Source organism: Centruroides vittatus, unplaced genomic scaffold (genome assembly GCF_030686945.1).
Source record: "Centruroides vittatus isolate TY-2023 unplaced genomic scaffold, ASM3068694v2 contig_2104, whole genome shotgun sequence".
In the NCBI taxonomy this organism is placed as follows: Eukaryota; Metazoa; Arthropoda; class Arachnida; order Scorpiones; family Buthidae; genus Centruroides; species Centruroides vittatus.
Genome location: NW_027121305.1, coordinates 1064254 through 1082715, shown reverse-complemented (window position 1 = coordinate 1082715; position 18462 = coordinate 1064254). Strand labels below are relative to the sequence as shown.

The 18462-nt window shown below is 33.0% G+C and overlaps 1 protein-coding gene across 3 annotated transcripts in view; it reads left to right on the top strand.

Moving 5' to 3' along the window:
* LOC136970678 (NPC intracellular cholesterol transporter 1-like) overlaps window positions 1–18462 on the top strand; it is a 152753-nt gene that overhangs the window by 79883 nt on the left and 54408 nt on the right. Inside the window, exon 1 of one of the 3 annotated variants that reach the window (XM_067265140.1) lies at window positions 7275–7340. The exons of 1 other annotated variant lie outside the window; for it this stretch is intronic. The gene's annotated coding sequence lies outside the window, so the exon portion shown is untranslated. Of the gene's footprint in view, window positions 1–7274; window positions 7341–11154; window positions 11300–18462 lie in introns of those variants that run through there. One more of the 3 variants, XM_067265138.1, reaches the window with a different exon arrangement.

Here is an 18462-nt window from a genome sequence, read left to right as displayed (position 1 = left end):
AAATATGAAGTATTTTATGGAAATTCTTATTTAGAACATATAACTATTATATTCAAAGAAATTCAAATACAGTATTATTGATTGTTCAACAATTTATACAGGAATACTATACTTTAGTCAAATTTGTATGACCATTTTTCAAATTAAAACATATTACAGATATTATGGAACTAGATATATGAACTTTCTGTGAATTTAAAATGTGTTTTCTTAACCCACTGATTTTGAACTGACATTCAAAAGCACAAAAATATCTATTGACAAAAGAACTCAATCCTAACTGAAGCATTTCAAAAATTTTCTTTGATATGAGTTATATATGAAGAATAGTCTTTATTCAAAATTCTTCAATAACTTTTACATTTAAACTTTATAATTTGTTAAGCAAGATTTGTGAAAATTTCCTTCTTCAGAAGTATACAAAACTTAGTTAATTTTATTGTTTCAACTAATTAAATCGAGTGCATATGACAAATTCAAAAAATGGCTCGTCTTAATTATAAATTCCATCTTGTTTTGAACTTTTAATGAATAATAACTGTCACAAAGTATAACTTTCCTGTTATTTATTATCTGTGCACGCATACGAGGTATTTAAATTTATAAAAGTAATCACACTATTAAAATGATCTATTATGTATACTGTAATTTGGTTGAGAGGTGCATAAAGATCAAGTGTGAAGTTAAAATTCGTTCAAACAGAAATAAATAAACCTTAGTAATTTTTTAAAGTAAAAGTAAGCCATTTTAAAAACATTTCTGTAAATTTGTAAATTTAGCTTGCATGTTTTATTAATCATATAGTTAAAAAATAATAATTTAATGTAGTTTGCCAACTTATAAGTCAACACTTTAATAAAAGTACAAATATATTATTACTTTAAAGAAAATCTATTGATTCTGATATATTTTAAATGTGAACAAAAGATTTCTTTTGTATTTTTATAATGCACGTTATTAATGTTATATGTACTGTATTATACTCGCTCCATACTACAACTAAAGAAAAACAATCTATTTCAGCATGACTTCGTTCTGAGAACCACAAAATATAATCGATCAGCATTTCCCATTTCAGTGGATTGACGTCATTCAGCTGACCAATCAGCGCGTTGCGCCATCCGGATTTCCAGTCGCACGTATATATTCTAGCCACTGTAATAAAAACTTTAAAATAAATTATCATTATCCCACGAGAGGACGCTTTTCTTGGGGTCGTGTTTAGGGTTGCCAGGAATATCAGATTGAAGCAGAAACGTCCCATTTCTTGGTATTAATTAATTACGTCTTAATTTTTGTTAGTAACTATTTTTGAAACCAGTAAATGTAGTAGTTTAATATAAATAATTCAAACTTTATGGGACAATTTCCCATAGAAGGGCATCCCTTCTCGACGCCTTTCTACGGGAAATTGTATGCGACAGCACGATCGCCCACGTGCATACAAATTAAACAAAACAAAAGTATTTTACAATACTTTTCTGAATTAACGTCACATAACTAAACAAAAACGACGTATTTTAGTTAAAACGTAACAACATTTACGTAATTGTTAGCGATTTCTTTGTTTACAATAATATAAATTTCAATAAAAATTAAAAGGCAAATATAATGACAATAAACAAAGACGAACTCGGAACTCGCTCCTGTGTGTTAATAAGGATGTCACCGACAATGCAAAGAGAAAGAGGAGGAAGGAGCCACCCCAAGCGACCGATGTCCTCCTTCCTTTTTTATTACGTCGACAATCTTCCGGGACTTAGAGCAGCGGGAATAAGGCGAGTGACAGAAGCGGCAAAGATATTAGGGAAAAGATGGAAACAACTGGAATTTCAAGCTAAGAAGCCTTACATCGAAAGATCAAAAGCAGGGTGGGAAAGATACAAAAGAGAAAAGTCTCTTCTAAGTTCCTTCCGAAGATCTGAAAATGTTTTCAGATGCCATTGCATGTGTCAAAATTATTCCTTTAATCCGGACGAAGAAACTCATGCAGGAGCGAGAATGAAAAATATTCCCGAATCGAAAACATTGGTTACACCAGAAAGACCCGGGTGTTCAGATTACCAAGAAAACAAAGACATGGTAATAACAAAAGAGATTGAGACAGATGTTGAGACGATTAACAGAAAGAGACGTGCTGACGACGCAGAAAATTGCGAGCCGGAAAGCAAGAAAAAAAAGATCGAAGGAGAGGAACGGGAAAGAGAATTTACTGAAAGAGAAGAATCGTCTTACAACGGCGATCCTTTCTTCCCGTTTTTAACTTTAGCAATGGTTATATCTTCCATTTTCGGCGTTTAAATCAAAACGAAACAGAAAGAATTTAGATACAGTTTAGAAACACGAAATTAAAATTTTATCAAAAAACAAAATTAAACTGCTACATCAAAATAGATGAATATTTCGGATAATCATTATTTCATTGAATAAAATTCATTTATTTATTTTTTAAAAATTAATACTAGTTTGCTCTGATTATAGTCTATTAATAGAACTTATTATACTGATGAAATTAGAGATTGGGGGCGCGTTTGGAAATTGTAACCGATGTTACCGGTAACTCCGGTTACAATTTCCAAACGCGCTCCGAATCAGCCTCTTGGTTCAACAGAATAAACTTTTAGTTGCAACTGCATTTAGACATTTTTATAACAAGAGATGCATTATATATGCCAGGGGTGGGCAAGCAAGAGTTCAGTGGGAGCCGAAATGTAGGTTTTGCAAAATGCACGGGAGCCGCAGTTCTGTACTGTCGTGGCGGATAGTATGGTAAGGCGCGCGATTTTATTATATAATATAAATATAATATAAAACAAATATTGAATTTTTTTAATAAACATATTTTCACAAAATTATAAAAATAAAATTGTAAAAATAATAATAAAAAACAGAAATTAACACTTTCAGCAAGAGCCGCATGTAACTCAAAAAGAGCCGCATTTGCCCATGTCTGATATATGCTATCGTCTTTCGAGGCCATTTTTGATAAAAGAAAATCTCAACCGCTAACTCAATCCCTCTTTAATGAGCAGATGAGTTTCTACTATCACTAATATTATTTGTAAAATTTTTAAAATAAAGATTATTCTCAGATTAAAAGTACGAGTAAGAAACTACTCTTTTTAAACCGATTTCGAGTGATATATATTAGCGAACAGATAATTAACTCATCGAACCACTCTATTTGTTATATTTGAAATTAAATTATCTTTCACAGGAAAATCGTATTATAGAAGGAGATCAAATTACAAAGAGCACGTACACCGAGTTTTTTTAACTCTTTCCGCCCTGTGGGCACTAAGAGGCCCTCTTTTAGTAGGCCCATTATGGGTTCGGCCAGGCCCACAATGGGGCTACCGGGTGGTGAGGGACGAGGCCAACATGTATCCGAACGGACCACCTCCCGAAAAATTCCTGGGGATTATTCGATCCCGGGTCCCCCAGAGCGGTAGGCTGCCACCTTGACCGCTCGGCCATCCGGCCGATCCGTACACCGAGTCGGAACTTGTAAATTGCTCATGTATGTACACGTCATACATGCATGTTCATACCCGTCGCCATAAACGCAGCGACATAAAATAATAGTTATATTACATTTTTTATACTGTCGGTATTTTCTTAATGTATAAAATTAGTGCAATGTGATTATATAATATTTTAAAAAATTTACATTTATAATTACAGTCAAAATTCAATTAGTAATAGTAAGGCTTACTGTTATTATTCCTTTGAGTGGGGTCGCGAAATATTAATTTTATTTATATTTAATATTTGGGGGTCGCGGAGATAAAAAGGTTGAAATTCGCTGTTCTCCTCTATATGAAAATTTTTTACTCGTATCTGATTTAATATATAATTATATATAAATAATGTGAAAAAAATAGATCGATATAAATAAATAATTTAAGAGATATGTTTAAACCCCTAAACCCCATTTGTTACGAACTTGGGAAAATTACATTAAAAATAAATGCAGTTCAAAGCATGCGTTTTTTTAAAATGTCTCTCCTCTTCGTTCTTGTTCTTTTTGCGGCCGGGAACTAAGAAGGGTGCAGGCATAATGAATGTCTATCCAAAAAAATCTACCGATCCCGAATTCACGCTCATTGGCGAGTTATAACTGCATGGAGCCAAGCAAATTTGAATTAGGAGGCCCATGTACTGTTCCAGACATTTTTCTTCGGGGGAATTTTTTGGGAGAATCTCCCGGTATTCTCGTTCGTTTTTTAAACGCTACCTCCGAACGGTTAAGTTTTGCGCCGAGCCTGCAACACATCTTCAATTTAGGATTCTCAGATATAACACTAAATTTAAATTTCGCTATTCTTACTACAGTAATGAGATTATGAAAGATTGGTTTCGTGCCCTTTTGTTAGTGAGAGCCCCAGGCAATTGCCTTTTTTTTTTTTTTTTTTTTTTTTGCCTAAAGGGTAGACCATTATTATTAACGCGCTTTTTATTCGTAAAACACAAATTTCGTTACGCGTTTTTCTTTTTAAAACCGACGCTGTAAAGCTGAATTCAACGATTGGATATTACAATAAAATATGCAAAAAAATACAACTGAAGGAATTAAAAAATTCCACGAAAACACTTAAAAATGCATACGTGCTAACACAAATCACGTTAACTTTTGTTAGACAATGAGAACGCTGCCCTACCGAGAACATTTTTCTCTAGAACAAAACACAAAAGGTGATTACAATGGCAGCTCCCCAATTATATTATCTAGTAACTGATAGAAAGCCTATAGTTATTCAAAACTGATAACGATGTTTATTACGGGAAAACATGATCTTTCAAATCACTATTAATGTCTAGGTACACATGGTAATCACGAAAGACTGTTTTATACGTACTGTATTATTTATGCAGAGATCGAAAACTACATAAGATATCCTTGAAAATATCTTGCCATTTTATTGTAAAATTAGCATGACATTACGTAAAATATCTTAAAAGCTGTAACATTTTTTAAAAAACTTATAAATAATATTTATAATTTTAATTTACGGCGGCGTTCCGATCGTTTAATATGTCTATTATTTTGTTTTCGTTTTCAGCTCTATCAATGTTGCCAACTCTCGGAACCGTAGTTTATTTTTTAGTTTTATTTTGAGGAAGTGACTAATTCTCAATTTATCTGTGATGATTATAGTCTAAGTCATTGTTTTAAATAAAAATAATCTTAAACACGCGGATGATTTACAGATAAAATTATCGTGTTTTGAAAACACCAAATGATTTATTACGATATTTATCTTTTCTTATCGGGAATTCCGATAATTTCTTCATCTCGAATTCCGATAAGTCGTTCCGATCTTTATCAATGCCAAATAGAGAAGTGGTGTAAGTGTTTATTTTCATGACACCATTTACTTTCGGGTTTCGAGTATCCGCTTCCTCGATTCGGAAAGAATTCGGGCGTCGACCTCCCGGACGGGAATCGCAAATGTTTCGGAGCGATTCGCGAGAGGTAGTGGATGATCAGCCATTGGTGGCAATTTATCTTATCAATTTTTCTTATGGTGGTGATTCGGTCGGGAACGTTCTTTTGCCCGAAGCAACTGTCGAAAGGACGTTTCCTGCGGTGAGCTTTTATTTTTTCTCCTCGTGGCTAGTTTCCGTGCTGTCGCGCCGTTAAAGTGCTCATTTAAAACTGAAATTTAAATTTTATTAAATCAGTTTCTGTTTTAATTTTATTCTGGACATTCCAGTTGGATTTATGTTTTGAACTAAGGTTGACTCTTATTAGATCGCACTGTACTATAATCGTTTAATTACATGCGCGTGCTTTAAGATCCCGTAAAAATAAATTCAAGAAGCAGGAAATATGTAAACCAAGGTATTTATGGGAAAAATGTGAGTTCTTATAGCTCAGAAAAAAATCACTGTGAAGATTCGACTTTGAATTCATGTGAAATTCTCATAATTTATGGAACGAAGCGTGTTTTCCGTTCTTTCATTTGCAATGGACGTCCATTGGATCCATTCTCGGTCTTTGGTCATGCTACTGTAGGCTTGAACAAATTCATAATGAGTATGAGAATAAAGCCCTCAAAGCAGAGAGTCAATAATGAAAAAGTATTCACGCTGGCCACCCCATCGCGGGTCGGACTTGGTATTGTTGTGTGTTGGTGACTCGCTCTGACGCATCATACGTCCATCCCGCTCGCTTTGGATACACTCGAAGCAAAGTAATTATATGCTTAGCGTAAATAAATGTAATCACGGAATAAAATATAATTTGTAAGTTAATGATTATCTTTTAAAATTAACGCGATTCAAGTGCAATTGTTGATACTTCTAGAGACGGATTTAACGGCGGGCGTGCCTTGGGCCCCGACTTCTAAAGGGTCCCGCAAAACCCCAATTCTACGCTTTTTTCTAATGACACCAAGTTTGGTTTCATATGTGAAATTTTAATTTATTCGTCATCTTATTTTTTTGTTTTGTGGCGTGAGTAACTGTCTTTTTTAGCTTATCGATTTTAAGGAAGTGATCCAATATTTTGCTACTTAAAAATTGACCTTCGGAGTAAGGTAATATCGCTCTTTAACTTGCAATCTGATAACAACGGATCAAAGATCGATGATCGATAGGTGGCATTACAATTAAATTTGATTGTGATCGGTTTTCTAATCCCATTGCTCATTTCATTGATATTCGAGAGAAAAATGCCTATATAGACATGTTTTTTTTTTTCTGATACTTAACCTGATCTGATCATTTTCTGAAAATGGTGGCACCTGACCATTTTAACTGCAACCATCAAATATACATATAACCATGGAATGCTTGCGGAGCTTCAGCACCTCACTCATACCAAAACAATCGCTTTTACTATTTTAAAATGATACTTTGCAATTTTTTCTCACGCACGGCACAGCTAGGCACTTCCCATAATTTCGTGCACAAAACAAATAAAAATATACAAAAAATACTGATTTACTTGTGTTCAATTAAAATTAGTTTATAATCAACTTTTCCGCACTACTTCGCTCCTAGCCAACAGAGTTTTCCGGGTTTTTTTTTATGTTAGTAACACCAAATAGGAGCCAGTTTCCCATAAACGTCTTCCCTTCTGCAGTGTCGCATTGCTGTAACCAAATAAATCAAACCAGTGAAAGTCGAGGCATAATTTACACTATTCGATATGAAAGTAAACTGACGTCATATTCCATAGGCCATCTTGTCACATGAAGATAAGAGTCAAAATAAGCTGTATAATCATACGAGAGAGGTAAATTGATAACATCCAATTTACGTCGGTCTTCAATAGAAATTGACCTGGTCGTGTATTTTGTGAGCTGTGTGCCACTTAGGTGTTCTGGCATTGGGTAAGGATCTGGGATTAGTTAATGTTAAAAAAATTTAATTTTATCTAAACCTAATGATAGAAAATAATATAGTGGGTTGTAGGGATCACAACTATCAATAACACTCGTTGGATACAATGCAATTTATGTAAGCACAATGCCACAATTGTATTTTTTTGTGTGTTCGTTTAATTCCATGCAGTAAATTCGTATGGGATAATAACATTTTTCTTGATTTATCTTTACTGAAGATTACGCATGGATTTCCAATTGTACATGGTTCGAGAATATTTATAAAAGAATATAGTTAAAGAAGGCTATTTATGGAAAATAAGGAAAAGATCAGTATTAGGATGTTATACGCCATACTGATCATTCAAAATTCGTGCCAGTCATCTATTAACACTAAGAGCGCTATGGTTACAGTAATATGTCTACAACAAGTGGTGTTATACAGCATGCTTGATTTCGTTCAGTATTAATTAGCTGTTTATATAATACAATTTCTTTATTACGAAGGGTTACATTTTACATAGGTAAAACTGTATAAAAGTAATGTATTTAAACGTTAAATATTACGGTCGCTTAAGGTATGTCAAAAATGTTTTATTTATACCTAAGGTATAAATAAAGCATATTTTTTTTCAAATTTAAGCCCAATGAATTGTTATCGGTGTTGAGAATTAGAATACGAAATATTTCTGCATTTAATACGGTAACGACACGGTGAGACGTGTTTTTTGAAAGTTTACGGTATTTACAGTTTGAATTCATATTTTAAAATATTTTCTCCATTTTTTTTTCTGCGAATCTACAGCAACTCGAAGGTTTCCTGCACGTTAGACTTCTTCACACAGAATCTACGGTAAATAAACCGATGACAAAGTCTAATATTACGTGTTTATCAATTGCATTACTAATGCTTCAACGGCTATCTCGTTACGCATTGCAGTCTTCATGTTCTAGTAATAATTAATAGGGGGAAAAAACATGTTTTCATATTATTTTACTGCAAATTTGATTTATAGTTTCAGCACGAAATTTTCGATTTCGACTGAAATTTAGCTTAGTCATTGTTTGTTTTGTGAGGTAATTTACCTGACATTTAAGTTAATTAAATTATAAAATTATAATAAAATTCTTTCAAAAGGTCACAAATCATTGTTTTCTTCTTTTAGTGAAATTACAAACCATCTTTTATTGAGAAATCGTACATTAAATTTCAAATTTTTGCTGGATTTATCGAGTATATGGTAAATAACCTGTGTAAACCAAAATCGCACGGTACTTTTGTTTTTTTTAGCTCTTTCCGCCCTGTAGGCACTAAGAGGGCCTCTTTTAGTAGGCCCATTATGGGTTCGGCCAGGCCCACAATGAGGAAACCGGGTGGTGAGGGACGGGACCCGACATATCCGAACGGACCACTCCCCGAAAAATTCCTGGGGATTATTCGACCCGTTCGGATTCGATTCCGGGTCCCCCAGAGCGGTAGGCTGCTACCTTGATCGCTCGGCCATCCGGCCGTCCAATCGCACGGTACTGAATATTTTTCCGTTTTGAACAGGTTTTTTTTGAACATTGAAAATCGCTCCGTTTCGAAGAGGTTTTTTTTTCTTGTTTATTCATGTTTTCGCTTTATTCAGGTTCCGTTTTGGACAGGTTTTGCCGTGTAGTATTTTTTATTATCACTGTATGAAATGCCATAAGTACCCCATATCTTTGCCAGCTTGCATTTGTGTTTATATATGTATATATACAAATACAGTAGACCTTTAAATTTATTGAATGGATTACCGCGTTAAATCAGTTAGTATTTTGGGTACTTATGGGTTAAGAGGACGCCAGTCGGAAATTGCGATTTTTCCGAATAATAAAGTTTTTATTTTTCAAATTTAAAACAATTGTTAAATCAAACAATAAATTAACGATTTACAAAAGGGTTAGTTTTAATATTTAACAAATTTCAAAAACTGCTTACCTCTTACGATTACAGATAACGGTTAATATTAACTATGGTGCCAAAATGGCAGCTCGTGTCTGATTCCAGCAAACAGAAGAAACAGTGGAGACGCACATTCTAACCTAACCTAACCTATTTTAATAAATTACCATAATTATTATCAACCAGATTATTAGAATAGTTTAGGTTAGGTTAGAACGTGCGTCTCCACTGTTTCTTCTGTTTTCTGGAATCAGAGACGATCTGCCATTTTGGCACCATAGGTAACATTAACCGTTATCTGTAATCGTATTTCCGACTGGCGTCCTCTTAACTCATAAGTACCGTATTTTGTCTGTCATCGAAGTTTAAAGCAACTGCACCATAACTAAACATGATTTTTTGCAAATACGTACAACTCGGCAAGGCCAATGTCGTGACGATGCCAGAATTTTAAAATTCGATCTACGAACCGAGATATTCGAGGTCAAAGTTCAAGATTTCCGCTTGACAGCAACCACCGAGTTTCCGATTTATATCGATCCTTACAATGTTTTATTTTGGTCGTTACGATGAACATTTAACACGCATGTTCTGCTACCGCACATGTGGGTATTTGAAATGTTTCTTGACGTTTTTCCCTGAGTTTGAGGGTTTTAATTAAATTGAACAGAACGTTAGAAGCACGTCACCGCGTCTGTATGTTCGCGTGAAACCGAAACAGAAGAAACACCTGCACTGGGGGCTCAGTTTCGTATTCTTAGAAAGCACCCAGTGATATATTATGAAGAAAATAATTGCCCAAAAACAAATAAAATGATAATGCGAATGACTTTAAATAATAGCTTAGTCGTAAAACTTACGAAATTGAATTTTAAAAAAATTAAAAATTCATATTATATAATTAGAGAAATCACTGAAAAAACATTCCCATTTTACGATTGCAATCCTACTGTTATGGTACGCTATTATTTAATTTAAATCGTATTTCCAGGAATACTACGCTTGCGAGCGAGCGAGAAGAGGCGCCGACGTTTCACGCTTTTTTTTCCCTCGCTCTCGTTAAGTACGAGCACACAGACGCGAGAAATTGGCCTTGAGATGTGACGTCACACGTTGGCGTTGAACCGTCACTTAAAAGCTATTTGGTTTCATTTTGACATTAAAATGTTTCGATTCGTGTGATCGGGAAGATGTTTGTCTCATATTTCCTGGTGTATTAATTAACTAATTTTTCATCTTGTTCACCGAAAGAAGCCATTTTCTACTCCTCTTCCAAGGCGCGCGCCAGCCAGAAATTCGCTCTCGGCAACGAGATTTCTCGCTTCTCGCTCGTTCGTGGTTTACCTTTGCGATATCGCTTACTCGCTACTAAATTCGATCTGTATAATCGCCCCACCCTTCCTCAATTTATCGTACAGAACGTGAGGAAATTCCGTGGTTCGTTTTACGACGGTTCGACAGAAACAAATATGTTTACAGAAGTACTGTGTTTCGTAATATTACAAAAATACATAATAAAATGTTTTTAGAATGCTGTAACTTGTTTTGTTTTTTAAAAAGTTAATAATAATAAAGAACTGGTTTATATGAAATCAGATATTCGAAATTCCCTCGAGGAATGCCTTTACGTGGCAAATTTTTAATCTATTTTAGCATTTAATCCATTAAAGCACGTGCTTTATTACGTCGTTTTTGCTCTTTATTTCTCTTTCCGGATATTTAATTTCGATTTTTTTTTTTTCAAGATAATGTCTATAAAAAGAGGAACTTAAAATTCGAATTCGGTCTCTTTTCTGGAGTTTAAGAAACTACGTAAGTAGTGACGTATTTCAAATAACGCTTTAGCAACGCCTTTTTTCGTCACACCGCCAACTTCTCTGTGACGTCACGTCCGGTGCGCGACGACGTAGGGGTGATTATGACTACTTAAAGCTGATCTCGTATGCAGTTTGTAAATAAGAGTAATGTGTCTTCGCGTGATTGTTCGCAAATTTTAACGAGCTTTATTATCTCTACTACGTTTGATCTCACGCGTTAGGTGAGTCCTTTTCATTGTTAATACGACGTAGTGTTATAAGATTTAATGTTTATTATCTCACTGCTGTAACTACAACGAAGCGATTTGGTTAATTTATTTAATTAAATACGAACAAAACTGTCTTTGTACATATTTAAAAAATATATATATATATATATATGTATAATACATAACGTTAACGGAATTTTATTTTGCCCTTTAAAAGGCGCGCGAGTAGGCATTATCGGAGCTCTCCGCCATATTTGTTAGCGCCTCGCATTTAAGTTTAGTGTGTTTTACTAGAGAATATAGAACTCCGGTATTTTAATACTAGAACTACACGCTTAAAAACAATTAGTAAAAGTTTACAATCATTAAATCACGCGATTTTTCTTACTTTTTATTTTTACAGTCCCCATATAATAGTCCCGTTTGCAAGAACTATAGTTTCAATAAATGCATAAAGTTTAACTTATATTTTTGGAATCTTAATACTGATTATATTAAATGCCGGAAAATATTAAATACGCGTATAATAGTTAATTTTTTTGCACGCAAGATTAACAGTAAATGATTTTGTTGTTTTTGCGAAGTTCAGTTTTTCGACTGGTGTGCATTTTCTGTTACGACCATGAACCCTCTTTTCGGTTAATGTTACCTTTGGTAGCCAAGATGGCGGCTCGTCTCTAATTCCAGCAAGGAAACAGTGGGATGCACGTTCTAACCTAACCTAACCTATTCTAATAAATTACCATAATTATTAGCAACCAAATTGTTAGAATAGGTTAGGTTAGAACGTGCGTCCCACTGTTTCCTTGCTGGAATTAGAGACGAGCCACCATCTTGGGTACCAAATTTAACCAAATTTTTATTTAATTACTTAATTTTTTTTACTCTACTCAAAGGGGCATGTGCCCCGCTTAATTGAAAAATGCTCTGATACAATATGGCGATGGACACTAGTGCCATCATCTTGATAACTTAAATTGCAATGTTTATACTGTTTTCTTATCATAAAATTTGTTTTGATCTTATTTGTATCATCATTATCGGCATAATTCGTATGCACGCAAAGTTAAGATAACATAAATACGCACGTTATGGATTATTAAAGTAGTAATAAACAGTTGACATATCAGCATAAATATGAGTATCTAACAGAGATTTTTGCACATTGATCTGATCCAAATGTAAAATTGTATGAACATGAAAGTTCTAATAAAATATTTTTTGTGAAGGTTCCGTATTGATTATCACTAGCATTGTATCCGTTAATTTGATGGTTATTGAATTACTGAGATTTTTTTTTTCCTCTTGTGGATTGTTACTGTCTGTCACTATGAAATTGTTTGAATGGTTGCACACTTAAATCTATTGTCATTGTGTACTGATACCAAATTTCTATTTAAGTACAATAAAATTCATGTGAAATCTTATTTAGATATTTTATTTTTTGCTTAGTTGTATTAGTGAATATTATTTTTTGTTTTTCTTCAAGAAATTGATTTATAATTTTATGCAGTGAACTTCCCAAACCTTATTAGTTGTTAACTATTGCTGTGATAAACTTTATTTATAGTTCTTAGTGACTTGCAGAAAACTTCTTACTGTTTAGGGTTAAATATCTGAGGATTAAGAGCATACAATGTTTATTAGCTGAAGGAATAAATAGCATCTTTAATAATTCTGTTATTATCCATAACTAGTCTAATGTTTGTTATTGTGAATATTACACAATTAAAAATAAATTTAAATAAGCAATTACTTATCGTGATGTCGTCACAATATCGAGTTGCAGTTTTTAATCATATTTTAGTTAAAAAATGAGCTTTCTCTATATGGAAATCAAGACCGGATATATAACTCCATTTTTAACTTTTGAATTAAATCAGGTGACTTCCAGTCCAGCCAGAAGTTCTTAGAGGTCTAAGGCTTTGATTAACTACATACACTTTCCGTATCCGGTCTCTATTTTCATCTATCTAACTTCGTTCTTGAGATTAACAAAGGACAGTGAGAATGTATAGGTCTGCAATTTGAAAATTGCAGCTCAAATATGGTATGTACCAAGTACTACTATTGCCATATCACTTTGCACGTTACCTACCCAAGAGAATATTTATAATTCATACTATTATAAAATTTCTATTATTATATGGATTGTCATATTTAAATGCCATATTTTTGTTGTTGTTAACCTTCTTGATATGCTATTATATACTGTACTTCAAATCATATTTCCAGGAAATTAATATTATGATGTTGACTGTGTAAGAAAGATACATAGTAATATGATGATAAAACTTTTGAGACAGAGAATCTGGAAAAGGCTTGCTTAATATTCTAAATACTTTAAGCTGTAAATCATGCACATCCAAAAATAATTAATATTAGCTTGTAAATTTGAATTATGTTATGACTTTATAATTGAATTATAATATATCATCATCATTTTAGTAATGAAGTTTTAAATAGCTATACGTGCCAAATATTAATAGAAAATGATAACATGTACTACCGTCCGTCGGCATTACTTAAAAATAATTTATTTTGCAAGTACTTTCGACAGTATATAACTGTCGTCTTCAGGCAGAATTGTTCGTAGAGAAGAAAACATTTGAATTCAAAGAAAAAGAGCCCGAGCATCGACCAACGTTTTTTCAAATTGCTTCTCCCACATACACACGGAAAATTCAAATTATACGTATACAATCTACAAAATTATACAATAATATAAAAATATATACTGTCGAAAGTACTTGCAAAATAAATTAGCACGTAAGACCAACATAGCGGTATACATTATCTTTTTCAACATATCATTTTTATTTTTAATTAACAACAGAATTATAGTAATCATATCGAACATGCAGTCCTAAACTTTCTCACTGTTTTATTTATTTTATTCTAATATCAACAAAATAAAATACTGTTTATATTTATATAAAAGTTAGGTTAAATTATATTAAATAAATCAAATGAAACCGCATATTCTGTGGAAATTGTTAATATCATATCTATCTACAATAATACAATTCAATCTATGTGAATTGTAGGTTTTCCTCTGAATAATCTTTAACAACAGACTGTGTATATATAAAATTTAGAATTTTTTTTTCTAACATAGCATTAGTTATTTTGTTGTAGTTAATGTTTTCATTCATAAAAAATTTACATACAAAAATATACTTTTCTCAATAATAAATCTACATTGCTTCTTGAAGTTTGTCAAACTTTTGTTTCATAATTTATTAATTAAGGTGCTAAATTAACATTTCTGATTTTATGATCATTGCGTGACATTGGTATGCTATTACTCATAGTTTATCTTGTTTGTCTAATGCAATTTTGAATATTTAATTAGATATTTACATATTAGGACTATACGTAATTACACTATTTCTGAATTGATATGTTTGATCTGAAGATTAAGATTTCATGACTCATCAATTTCCTTCCATTTTATGACCCATACCGTAACTAATTTTAAATGTTAGACAAATTATCGTGCATTTTGAAATAATAATAAGCATTTTTAGTTTTAGTTTACTGTCTAATGTATTTATTGGAAGGAACTAACAGTCTTCCTTTGTAGAGACGACCTTTTATTGTAGGCTACGACTCTTCCACGATATGCGAAATAGTTAAGTATGGCTGATCATCAGTGAACATTTTTAATTTTAAAATGGCAGACAGCATATTTACGGTATGTATAAAATACAGAAGATACAAAAACATCTTCATAGGAAAATTGTTTGATAGTTCCTGGTGTTGGAGAGGACGGAAGTGAAGATGTTTTTGTATCTTCTGTATTTCATATATATTGTAAATATGCCGTCTGCCATTCTTTAAGTTAAATATATATTTATCTCTCGAAGATTTCCGAATTTCTGTACCCTTAAGTGGAGCATTCGTCCGAACACAATAATATTTCTTCCTTGCATCGTACTTTTACGTACTAGCATTATTTTATAGGCATTATAATCAAAATTTCATTTTATCTTACTGATAGTATTGTTAATAAGATTTGTTTTTTTTTTAAATTCAAATATTGTACTATATTCCAAGTGAAGAGACTGAGAAAATCTATATATAATGTTTTTAAAGTTCTGTACATGAATAGTTTTATAATAGTGTTATGAAATATGAAGTGAAAAGTGTGTCTCTGATAAGTAAAAATTATTTGCGAAAAAATAATGCAAGTTTAAATGATTATAAAATTAATCTTGTTCTCTGCATTGTTTCATTCATTATTCAATTCATCCTCATTCGTTTGAATTTTGTTTAATTAAATTATATTACAAGATGATATCTGAGAATAAAACCTTTTTATATAGGTTATAATAGATCCCTGTACTGTTTAGCAAATGTGAAAATGTAGGAAAACACATGCATGCTATAGGAAAGACTAATGGAGATTTTGATTACTTGTTTTAGATTCTATAACAAATGTTCTTTTGTTTATAGAATTCAGTGCAAAATTCTATATATTTTGTGTTTTATGTGAAGGATTTGACTATAGATAAGATATCCAAAAGCATTTAGTATGTGTTTGTATGACTTTTTATCTGTTAAGTGGCAGACAATAGTATAGTTTTATTAGCAATATGAAGTGTGACTTTATAGTGAGTGCTCTTGATGCATTCTGTCTTGTTTGTCATCTTCATATTATGTAATTCCAAGTATTTCTAGGACTAGAATGTCAATATATAAGTTTTTGCGAACGCAAACATTCTGGGGGTATCTGGTGCAGATGTAACAATGTTATGGATCCCCAGTTGTTTCGCTAGTTTTGAGGTGGCGAAGCGTTTCACGCTGGTGATGTTACGTTGAGTGGCTTGGATGTGATTTTACAAAAGTGCATCCTCTTGAAAAGAGACTCCTACAATGCACTTTTGGAAAATCACATCCAAGCCACTCAACGTAACATCGCCAGCGCCAATGTCATCAATAACCTTCAAGCCAGGGTGAAACGCTTCACCGCCTCGAAACTAGCAAAACAACTTGGGATCCATAACATTGTTACATCTGTCAATATATAATACAAAATCTATGCAAATTTGGTTTGATTTGCAAGGGCTTGTTTAATAAAGATAATTTTTCAGGCAAATCCAGTTTTCTCTAGGCCTGGAGAAAATCCTCAGCTCCTTCTCTCCATGGCCCCGATAGTACATAAATAGTTGCAATTGCATGTTTGTCTCGCAACAGAATTAGATCTAAAAAGATTTGGTAACTTGCAGATCGTGGAATTTCTCGGAGGAAGCTGTAAACACTGCTGCATTCCTTGATATTTCATAGTCTGTGAAATGGGAAAAAATGAAGGTTGGTTTAACTTCATCCCTCATTTTCACATTTCCAAGAAACCATAAACAAGAAATGATGCAAACAAGATAAAAGTACTTGTTGATTTTTGTGTCAACTAAATAAAGGTGGAAAAAAGCCATGTGGTTGTTAACACGAATTTGTGTTCGAGACTTCTATAAAAGTACTTGTTAACCTGTAAGGCAGCATCCTAAATAGAAAATATACTGACGATAAGCACTATATAATTTACTCGAATGTAAGATTCAGATTTTTCGGGTTTTAATATCTCTAAAGACGGGTGCTTCTTAGATTTGATATAAGTTAATTAGCATCCCCTAGTGCCGTGCATCATATTTTTCCGTCGCTAATTCCACTGCATCAATTTAATGGTACGATTTTAAACCATTATTAAATATTTGAGCTAAGTTGGCATCTTAATCTCATTAATCTTTACAATAAAGTTGCGAGTACTTGGACGAAAATCCCAGAAAAAGTTGTGCGGCACACTTTTTATGGTATTTTCATTATTTTATGGGAAGAAATGTTACAGGGGGATTGATACTGTTAATACTGGTGGTTAAAGGTCAGAGGTGGAGAGTTTATTGCTACATTATTATTATTATTATTATTATTGCAGTTTTTTTTATGAAACTCATTTATACCCTCAAATCTGTTTTTTGCCATTTTATAATAATTAATAATATGAGATTTTATTTAAACTTTTTATAACAGATGATGCCATACACAATTTTAACTTTATTGCCCGGAAAGTTATGCAACTCATTGCTGTTTATATATATATATATATATATATATATATATATATATATATTGTAACAATGTTACGATGATTTTTGCACTATTCCTTGCAAAAACGTATCTTTTTGCAAAGAACAGATAAGGTGATGGGTAGGTGTAGTGAATTGCTGTGATTATGCAAATAGAAGTTATTACTCTGGTTATTCAGCAAGAGCAAAAGGTGTTGCTGAATAACCAGATGTTACATATATTAAATGTGTGTTTTAACGTTGGTGTGGTGAATAATCACGATTTATATTTATTAATTGTTAAATAACTCCAAATTGACGACATATCTATTTCAACAGCAATTAATTAATTGGCCCTCCACTTTATGACTAATGTAAAAATCTATTATGACTGTAGAAAAGACATTAATTTTGCTTTCCTGGCTTTTATATATAACAGAAGGAAAGTATGCCAACCGGTGAAAAAAATGACCCTCTAAGATCTTTGCTTTTTTATACTCGGAGACTTCGAGAAATGAAAGAAAATGCGGGTTTTTTTTTCCTGTATGTTGGTGAGTGCGGGGGCACGATTTTGTTTACCTACTTCGAATCTTAACTCCTGTGCTTTATGTCGAAAATTTCTGAAATTTTTCAAGGTTTGTTTGTTTATTAGGGGAATTGATGCTATTAAATTTTGATGGTTAACCAACGGTCTAGGGGGTGGGGAGATAATGAGAGTCTCGTGTATCTCCAGTAGGTTCGGACTTAATGACGATTTTACGCGCTATTAGCGAGGTTGAAGCCGAAGTTTTAAACGCGAAAACGTGTACGTCGGACGTTCGGCGCCGCTTTCCCGTAAGCCTAGAAGTTTGACAATGGCGTTTGGAAAGTCAGTGGAATCGTGCTCGACGTTACAAACGCCATTGTCAAACTTCTAGGCTTACGGGAAAGCGGCGCCGAACGTCCGACGTACACGTTTTCGCGTTTAAAAAACTTCGGCCTCAACCTCGCTATTAGCACTTACAAATTTTTATAAAACCCATCCCTGCCCTCAAAATTAAGCTTGAAACATTGGTGAAGCAATTTAAACGTTTTTTTCCCCCTTTCTTATCGAGAATTATCTGAAATTATTAA